At 40.6% G+C, this 10,925-nt stretch overlaps 1 pseudogene; it reads left to right on the top strand.

Moving 5' to 3' along the window:
• Positions 1-434: 434 nt before the first annotated feature.
• Positions 435-10,873, top strand: LOC119569002 (annotated as a pseudogene).
• The last annotated feature ends 52 nt before the right edge of the window (positions 10,874-10,925 follow it).

The raw sequence follows: 10,925 nt of genomic DNA, 5'->3' as shown, positions 1-10,925 counted from the left end.
TACTATTGTCTCTTTCTCTTTTCTTTTTTGTCTTTTCTTCTCTCTCTTATCTTTGTCCTTCTTCTTTTCTTCTTTCTTCTTTTGTCCTTCTCTTTCTCTTCTTCTTCTCTTGTCCTTCTCTTCTCTCTTTCTTCTCTTGTCCTTCTTCTTCTCTCTTCTTTTTTTTGTCCTTCTTCGATTCTTTCTTCTTTTTTCTTTTCTCTTTCTCTTCTTCTTGCTTCTCTTCTTTTGTTCTTCTCTTTTTTCTTCTTCTTCTTGCCCTTCTTTCTTCTTTTCTTCTCTTCCTTCTTTCCTAAATTTAATCTTTTATTGGAACCTTGTTTCCCTTTAGATTGTTTTGTTTGTTTAGCTAAATGGGTAGGTAAAGAATTTACATGCAGGTAACCAGTTGATACTGGAAAAGGCAAGAAAATTTAAATTGATTCACATTTCAGGAGATTTGCGGGTTTTTGGACCTCACGAACTGAAAGCCATCTCCAAGATGCGATGGAAAGCAAAGCTCCCCTGCGGACTGTCCGCAGGATACATTTTGGGCATTCTGAGTCCAGATGAAATTGTAAGCACTTGGATTTTTATTACTAAATTTTTTTCACAAAGCTTCACCTGCTAAAAAAATTGTATCAATGAGTGGAATGATCAGTATTGTGAGCCATCCAGTCAGGGTCTTTTTTAATTTTTTTCCTTTTTTTTCCACAGCGTCGAATGTCAGCTACTGAGGGAGGTATCAAATAGCAGAAGTTTAGAAATGGTCGGCCAAAGTTGGGGGCTTGATGGATCCTCGTCAGGGCTGCCTGGATAGAATACACGTTGTACAACATGTGCTGGGAACATGACAGATTGTCCAGGGGATTTTGGACACTTGGACTTGGCAAAAACCCGTCTATCTGTTGGATCTTGACTAAAACAATGAAAATTTTGCGTTGTGTTTGTTTTTACTGCAGTAAACTTCTTTCAATGCAGTAAGTCCCCAACTGCGTTATTCTAAATAGGATAATAAGGTGTGGATTAGTTAGATAGCTTCTGATAAAAAAATGTCCTAGATTATTAGATTATCATATGGGAAACTGTTTTAAAAAGACAGTAGTATATAACCTTTAGAATTTTAGTAATCCATGTTATATTTCCTCCACAGCAATACCCTAAAATCAGAGAAAAATTGTCACTAAGTCAAAGGGTCAACCCCGCAAGCGTCTTCAGCATGTTTACAACCGTGCAAAGGCAAAATGATTTGTGAGGGAGGAGATGAGATTGATGTGGGCAAGGACCCCGATGATCCTGGCGCTCTGAAGAAAGGGGCAGGCCATGGAGGTTGTGGCCGCTACCAGCCCAATATTAAGAAAATTTGGGCCCTTGAATTGATTGCTGAGTGGAAGCATACCAATGAAGATACACAGAGAAGAAGCGACCCTGAGTGCTGAGCGGGTTTATGAGATTTTCAAACACATTACAGGTCAGTGGATTTAAGCATTTACTTATTTGGATAATTTTTTTCTCATAGTTGGAATGAGAAAAATTTCATGGACAAAAGTTAAACCTTTTCTTCTCTATTAAAGAAATTTCAACATATGTAAGCATTTATTATTATTCATGCTCAGGAAGTATTAAGCATAATTTTCTCAGATACTTCAATTAGTTATTTATTATTAAAATTGTGTAATAAAAACATTCTTTCACTGAAGGAGCACTTGGATATCACCAAATAACTCTCTTGGTCTTACATCATTCCTGGTACTTGGCAGTTTCTTCTCATCTTGAGTTAACACCACTCTCCTTGTGCGTGAGCAGTCTTGCTCTCTGCACTGACTTCGAATTTCCAGCTTTTGTTTATTTATATTTTTTTATTATCTTTATTTGTTTATTTATTTATTTGTTTATTTATTTATTTGGTTTGTTTATTTATTTATTTATTTATTTATTTATTTATTTATTTTTTTGTAACCCGTTTCTTTTTATAAATGTTTAAGCTTTTTGTTTTTGTATGGATTATCCCCTTCGATCTGGTTGCATCATGGCAATCACATGACAAAAAAATTCAGGCATTAGGCTTACATTAGTGACTGCTCTGCCGGGTGCGCGGCTTGTAGGCCAGGCGCATGCGAGCACTCGTGTGCGGTGACAAGACTATGCCTCCTATTTACAGTGTTATATTCTCTGTTAATACATAAGCATCTTTAGCTTTTTTGCCATTACCAGTGTCCATATTGTCATTTGATTTCCATTATCCATATGCTAATAGACTGCACAGACTCATATCATATCTCTAGGTAGTCTACAACTCAGTGTAAGAAAAATAAGATATTTAATATTGTTATTGTGCCATTTTTATTTTTTCATAACCAATTTTTTGTAATACAACCTGCCCTCTGGTCATGGTGCCAGAATATGATGCTGAGTATGGAAATGGCATCCTCCATGGAAACCGTTCTTTTCCAGTTATGGCTGATGGGCATTACATTCCACACTTGTTTATCGATAGGAATAATGCAAAATCACCAAGAGTCTAATTACTATTCCAAGAGATTCGAGCACTCATGGCAAGTATTTCCCATCACCCCGGCCTTCAGCCTGATGAGGGCAAGTTTGCATCACCTGCCCCACAGTTTTTTCCCATGATGGCATGTTCACATCGCCCAACCTCAAGCCAAATTTTTTCATAACGTGATGGTCTTATCATCTGGATCAAAGGGGTTAAGTTGTAGGATATGTGTCATTTCAAATGTACCCTAATAATTCTGCAGTTTCCAAATCATATTTCCTTATTAACACTACTTTAAAGTTGAAAAGCTAAAGTTAATGCTTATTTGATTTTATCCATGAGTAATTACTAATGGTTAAGTGTGTGATATAGTAGCATGCACTAAAGTTCCTAACCTGTCTATCATTACCTTTGTGGTATAATTTTGAATTGCATAGCATTGTTCAGTATATAAAACATAAGAGTGTTTTTAGCAGGATGTATTTGTATAAAAAAAAATTTGCCTTCTTTGAAACTAGCTTTTGTTCTGGTGATTAACTTCTAATTAATTTTGACCAAAAATTTATGGGAGCAGTACCTAGCCAACTGAATTTGCTAATGTTCACTGGGGTATTTTATGACAAGGCAAATTGAAGGTTGCAAAAATATTACTTGTATTTTCAAGTGACTGCTTGCATATCTATGAACTGCGTATCAGGGTTATACCTGTATAGAATGGGATGTGATAAGTTTTTTTTTCTGTCTTTGTTTAAGCTGAAAATAGTAGGTTGGAATATTTTTATTTTATTTATTAATTATTATTTTTCTTTCTTTTAGAAAGATGCATTCCTTTTATTCACATAAATACTCCTTTTACAGATGAAGGAATGCTACTTGCTTGGTATGGATCCCAAGTATGCTCGCCCTGACTGGATGATCTTGACTGTTTTACCTGTACCACCACTGCCTGTACGCCCAGCTGTAGTAATGCATGGGTCTGCTCGTAACCAGGATGTTTAACGCACAAACTGGCAGATATCATCGGGCAAACAATGAGCTTATCCGCAATGAACGGGCTGGTGCTGCTGCCCATATCATTTTTGAGAACCTGAAGATGCTACAGTTCCATGTGGCTACCTGACAGACAATGACATCCCTGGATTGCCAAGAGCCTGCAGAAGTCTGGAAGGCCACTCAAACCCATAAAGGCCAGGTTGAAGGGTAAGGAAGGAAGTTCGAGGCAACCTCATGGGTAACGTGGGACTTCTCTGCACGAACTGTCATCACAGCTGACCCCAATCTGGCATTGATCAGGTTGGCGCCCCCGGTCAATTGCTCGAATCTCACCTATCCTGAAATTGTCACACCATTCAACATGACCAAGTGAGTGATTTTGTCTTGTTTATATATTTTATATTTTAATTAAATATTTATTCATCTTATTGTAATTATTTGTAGATTGAGAACTTGTATAAGAGAAGTGAATCTTTTTCTATAAAATTAAATTGTTTCATGCCTACATTTGTGAAGCATCATTTTGCTATTTAACCCTCTCCCAACGGGTAGTATTCATAGTGGCCCAGGCCCCGCTGCTGGGGGCTCATATCATCACCCTAGCATGCGCGACTGCTCATGCCCAATACCATCATTCCTTGCCTTTCTTCGTAATACAAAGAGCTTGTTGTATTTTCATTATTATTATTTTCTAAGGTCTCTATTTCCCATATTTCCTGATAAATCAAGACTAGGATGTTTTTGTTGTTATATAGACTCTAAAAGTTGATCATTATTTCTCTGTAGTCTGAATAAAAAAAGCATGTGTGGTATCATGGAGTTCAAACCGTAAGCATTGTTGTATTCCCCCCCCCCCCCCCCCCCAAGTTATTTTATAAGATAAACTTTAGTTTCAAAAGGTTTATATTATCACTTCCATATAGATTTTTATGTTCAGTGTTTTTATAATTACATGATTTTTTTTTTACCAAATCATATATATATTCATGTGGTTTTACATCATCACTTCGTGAATGTACAAATATCTCTGGCCAATGTAGTCGATTACTGACGTAATTTTTTTACATTAACCTCGGAAGCCCGAAAAACCCTTTATTAAATGCATAGTATAGGAAAAAAAGAGAAAGTGTTAAAACTACTTTTAAACACATTTTCAGTGGCAAAAAAATAATATTTTGCCGTAATTGTAAAAAAAACAAAAAAACTCATGGCATGTTACTACATGCCACCAGCAGATAGTGCAGGCATGCCATGGCATGAATGTACATGCCACCCTTGGGGAAAGGGTTAATGACATATATAATAAACAAGAATAATCTTTCAGAATGATGGAACTTGTAAAGAGAGGAAACAACCAATATCCTGGTGCCAAATACTTTGTCCGTGCCAATGGAGCACGTATTGACCTGATGTATCACCCCAACCCCTCTGATCTCCATCTGCAGTGTGGCACAAGGGGGAAAGGCATATCACAGAGGGTTTGATTTGGTTATTTCAACCGACAGCCAACTCTGCATAAATGTCTATGATGGGCCACAGAGTAAAGGTCTTTTAACTGTTTATATTTCTTATTAGTTCTTTATATGTTAAATTTAAGGTTGAGATGTAATGGATGCAAGTTAAGTTTTTTTATTTCTAGAGTACTTCTAAATTTTGCTCATACTGATAAAGGTTTTTCAAAATAGGTGCTACCATGGTCCACTTTCCGAATGAATTTGTCGGTAACGTCACCTTACAACGCTGTTTTGACGGGAATGAGATGAATCTTCACGTGCCGCAGAGCATGGAAACGAGAGCAGAGATTGAAAACCTTCACGTAAACCCTCGCATGATCATCACCCCACAGGCCAACAAACCTGTCATGGGTATGTGCAGGAACATTTACCGCTGTCAGAAAGATGACTAAACGCGATTTTTTCCTAGAGAAGGTGAAAATTTGATATTGTTAATGTTTTTGGTTGGTTAAAATATGTTTGACAAGTTACTTTCCAGGAGCAAATATTAAGATGGGGAAATGGTAGCTGCTTAAATAAGTAAAGGGAAATATTTACCTTACCTAATGTGCCTATTATCCTATAAAAGATGAATTTTTTCCCGGAAAGTATGTGACAAGCGATGTGACTTGCTACAGTAAAGAGAGATAAGGAAATAAAAAATGCCTTTTTTTGTAATTGTAACATGTTTGTGGCAATTGTAGCATATCTTTGTGAGTGCTTGATTGTTATGGGATAATATGACCGCAGACATTTTGTGTGTTGTTATCAGGCCATAATTTGAAATAGAGGAAACTATTGTTTGGAAACAAAAGTATGTTTTCTATTAGTGATTATCATTAAGGAAGTACATAGTATACCAAAAATATTAGCAGGAAGAGTAAATTTTTTTTTTTTTTTCTTTCATAAGTCTACATTGACTTGTTTTATTTTGCCATAAGAATATTTCCCAAAATTGCTAATGAGTGTCTTGTTACAGTCTGAGATGATGAACTTGCTCATGTTCTTGCCCATCTGGGACGGTCGCATGCCCCAGCCTGCATCTGAAACCACGACCACGTGGACCGGCAAGCAGCTCTTTCACTCATCATTCTGGAAACCTAAACCTAATCAGACTCACTCAACTCACCCTATGATGAGACGATGGACCATACAATGGATATCCCAGGTGACACCAAGGTAAGCACTGAGGGTGTATGGGGAGTTAAGATAGAATTCTGGTTTAAAGGAAATATGTTAGTTGGTTCTGATTTATATGTCATTATAATTTTTTGTAATCTTTAGATATTTATATTTATAAAAATTGATTACCTGTTGACTGATTTGGTAAAAGAAAGTTATAATAATAAATTTTATCATTCAGGTATTGGTGGGCACGGAGAGCTAGTGATGGGTATTTTATGCAAGAAACCCTTGGAGCCTCATCTGGTTCTATGTTGCACGTTGTTGATGGAATTGGGACTGAAATTGCAGGAAGATTCTATGGTAACATTCAGACTGTCATCAACAACTGGCTACTTCTAGAGGGCATGAGCATTGGCATTGGAGACACCATTTCTGATCCTGCGACCTACAGAATTATTCAGGACACCATCCGCAAGCCAAGGAAGATGTAATAGAGGTGATTCACAAAGCCCATAATGACGAGCTTGACCCAACCCCAGGTAATACTTTGAGGCAGACTTTCGAGAACCAAGTAAACAGGATTCTGAATGATGCTCGAGACAAAAACTGGAGGATCGGCCAAGAAGGGTCGCTCACAGAATACAACAATCTAAAGGCTATGGTAGTGTCAGGGTCAAAGGGATCCAACATTAATATTTCTCAGGTTATTGCCTGTGTAGGTCAACAGAACGTTGAAGGTAAAGAATTCCGTTTGGTTTCCGTAAAAGGACCTTGCCACATTTCATAAAGGGATGATTATGGTCCTGAATCCAGAGGTTTCGTGGAGAATTCATATCTTGCTGGTCTGACACCATCAGAGTTCTACTTCCATGCTATGGGTGGTCGAGAGGGTCTGATTGATACTGCCGTAAAGACTGCTGAGACAGGATACATTCAGCGACGTTTGATAAAAGCTATGGAGAGCGTGATGGTCAACTATGATGGAACAGTAAGAAACAGTGTGAGTCAGGTGATTCAGCTGAGGTATGGTGAAGACGGCCTGGCAGGTGAATATGTAGAAATTTCCCGAAGATGCTACAGTTAAAACTCTCAAACAGACGTTTTGAAGACAAATACAGATTTGATTGACCAATGAAAGTACTTGCGGCGACTATTCAACGAAGAGGTTGTCCGTGAGCTAATTGGGTCCCCAGTTGCCATCAATGTTCTTGAAGAAGAATGGCAAAAACTCCAAGAAGACAGAGTTGGTCTTCGGCAGGTGTTCCCTAAGGGAGACACAAAGGTGGGTGTTCAGTGTAAATAATGAAAAAAACTGCTTGCTTGGTGTTATGTTCATATGGCTGAAGTAAGGATTATTGATTGTTACTAATCATGTTGACATCTCTTTACAGGTGGTGTTGCCATGCAATTTGGAAAGAATGATTTGGAATGTACAGAAGATTTTCCACATCAATAAGCGCACACCAACTGACTTAAACCAGTAAGGGTAGTTAAAGGGTGTGAGGAAAGTTGGCAAAGTGTAACATTGTGACGGGTGAAGATCGTATCAGTCTGCAGGCCAACGAGAACGCTACCTTCCTTTTCCAGTGCTTAGTGCGATCAACACTGTGCACTAAGAAGGTTGCAGAAGAATATAAACTAACCTCTGAATCCTTCAACGGCTTGTTGGTGAAATTGAGACTAGATTTCATCAGCAATTGTAAGTATATAATTTGCTCTTAAGCATCTTGAATTTTTTTTGATGAATGATGAAAAATATGAAATGGGAGGTTTCTAATGTTTTTGTTTTTTTTCTAAATTCCAACCAGGCCAATCCTGGAGAGATGGTCGGAGCACTGGCTGCACAGTCCCTTGGTGAACCTGCCACTCAGATGACACTGAACACTTTCCATTTTGCTGGTGTGTCCTCCAAGAATGTAACCCTTGGTGTACCCAGGCTGAAGGAAATTATCAACATTAGTAAAAAACCTAAGGCTCCATCCCTCACTGTGTTCTTGGTGGGAGCTTCTGCCCGAGATGCTGAGAAAGCCAAAAATGTCCTTTGTCGACTGGAACACACAACATTACGCAAGGTGTGTATTGTATGGCATATCTTTTTAGAGTTAAGAGATCAGTGGAATAAATATCAGAATAACAAGTTGCATGTTAATTTATGTAAATAAGCAACCACAGTTACTTATTTCTTTATTATCTCATATTCAGGTGACATCCAACACTGCCATCTACTATGACCCAGACCCACAAAACACATGCATTACAGAGGATCAAGAATTTGTTAATGTGTATTATGAGATGCCTGACTTTGATGTCTCTAGAATTTCCCCATGGCTGCTACGTATTGAACTTGACCGCAAGAAAATGACAGGTAAAGTTAGGACGGATTGGCATGCTTGCTTGCTATAAAAAAGGGAGATCAGTGAAAGTATGATGGTGAGGAAGAAACAAACTATCATGAAAAATTGCAGTTCCTAAGTACTTGTTTTAATTATATATTAATTTCATATTTCTCATTGGTATGTGATATTGGTTCCAGATAAGAAATTGACCATGGAACAGATCTCCCAAAAGATCAATTCAGGTTTTGGAGATGACTTGAATTGCATCTTCAATGACGACAATGCTGAGAAGCTTGTACTCCGTATCCGTATTATTGTTGGTGATGATAAATTAGCTGATGATGCTGAGGAACAGGTCAGTAATTTACAAGATTTTTATCTTTTAAATTCTAACAACCATACATACATAAGAAAAATGAATTGAATTTTATGAAAAAAAAAAAAATTATTGACAAATGCTTTTCCATAAACAGGTGGACAAAATGGAGGATGACACATTCTTGAGATGCATTGAAGCCAACATGCTTAATGATTTGACTCTCCAAGGCATTGAAGCTATCACCAAAGTGTATATGCACTTGCCTCAGACTGATGAAAGAAACGAATCATTGTAAATGATCAAGGTGAGTTTAAGGCAATTGCAGAATGGCTGTTGGAAACTGAAAGGAACTGCACTCATGAAGGTACTCTCAGAACGTGATGTCGATCCAGTAAGAACATCCTCCAACGATATCTTGGAAGTATTTGAGGTCCTTGGTATTGAGGCCGTGCGAAAGTGTATTGAGAAGGAGATAATGCTGTGCTTATGTTCTATGGTCTGTACGTGAACTACCGTCATCTCGCTTTGCTTTGTGATGTTATGACAAGCAAGGGCCATCTTATGGCTATCACCCGTCACGGCATCAAAAGACAAGACACTGGAGCCCTGATGAAGTGCTCCTTCGAAGAGTCTGTTGACGTGTTGATGGAGGCTGCTTCGTGTGCCGAGGTTGACCCCGTTCGAGGCGTGTCTGAAAAACATCAGCTGGGACAGCTGCCGAAGATCGGCTCTGGCTCGTTCGATCTCGTGTTGGATGACGAGAAGTGCAAGATGGGAATGGAGATTCCTATGCCGGGAGCAGGCATGATGAGGGGTTTGGAGGCATCTTCGTGCTGCATCACCATCGTCTGGTATGACCCCAGCCCAGACCCATGGGCTTCAGGAGCGACCCCATCCATGTCACCGTATGGTGCTTGGACACCTGGTGTAGGAAGTGGCATGACTCCAGGAGGACCGGCTTTCCTCTCCTGCAGCAGCCGCGAGACAACAGGCTTGTCACCTGGGTATTCTCCAGCTTGGTCGCCTCAGCCTGGAAGTCCGGGGTCCCCAGGGGTATGAGCCCATACTTCCCAAGCCCTGCTACGGCTCTCTCGCCATCCTACTCGCCATCCTCTCCGGCGTATCAGCCCACGTCGCCAAGCATGACGCCGGCGTCTCCGGGTACTCCCCGACTTCCCCCACATACAGTCCAACCACCCACAGTACTCACCGACTTCCCCACAATACTCCCCGACCAGTCCTCCTATTCCCAACCTCCCATCATACAGCCCCACATCTCCTTCTTACTCCCCAACCTCACCATCCTACTCCCCGACATCACCTTCATATTCCCTACATCTCCTTCCTATTCTCCCACATCACCCCCCTACTCCCAACCTCTTCCCTCCTATTCCCCAACAAGTCCCTCATATTTCCCCCAAACCCCTCCAAGTTTCAGTCCAACTTCCCCGTCCTATTCTCCTACCAGCCCCTCTTATTCACCACGTCCCCCTCATACTCCCCTACCAGCCCCTCATATTCCCCTACATCCCGAGCTATGCTCCCAACTATTCCCCATCCTCACCTGGATATTCCCCTACATCTCCTCCTACTCCCCCACCAGTCCTTCATATTCCCCCCAGCTCACCCCAATACTCCCCAGCATCACCCTCCTACTCGCCTTCCTCTCCCCAAATATTCCCCAACCAGCCCCAAATATTCCCCAACCAGCCCCACCTATTCTCCGGGTTCACCCTCCTATTCCCCCAGCTCTCCGAAGTATTCCCCAACGAGCCCCACATATTCCCCCACCTCCCCGTCCTACTCGCCTTCCTCCCCCAAATATTCCCCCACCTCACCCAACTACTCGCCCTCCTCACCCAAGTACTCCCCGACCTCGCCCACGTACAGTCCCTCCAGTCCTCAATACAGTCCATCGAGTCCCAGTACTCGCCAACCTCCCCGACGTACAGCCCTTCCAGCCCCAAGTACAGCCCACCAGTCCTACGTACAGCCCACACCCCCGGCTACAGCCCGACCTCCCGCTCTATTCCCCAAGCTACGAGGAGACGAGGAAGAGCAGCGAAGGAAGCAGAAGAAGAAGTCCAAGCGCTAAACACCGGGTGTTGAGCATAGTGCAGGAACTGTCCAAATATATCCTTATTTTAGTGCTATGTCGAGCTGTATTTTCTTGGTGGTTTCTC

Source organism: Penaeus monodon, unplaced genomic scaffold (genome assembly GCF_015228065.2).
Source record: "Penaeus monodon isolate SGIC_2016 unplaced genomic scaffold, NSTDA_Pmon_1 PmonScaffold_12073, whole genome shotgun sequence".
Lineage (NCBI taxonomy): Eukaryota > Metazoa > Arthropoda > Malacostraca > Decapoda > Penaeidae > Penaeus > Penaeus monodon.
The sequence above is the reverse complement of the archived record's forward strand: the minus strand, read 5'-3'. Positions and strand labels throughout refer to the sequence as shown.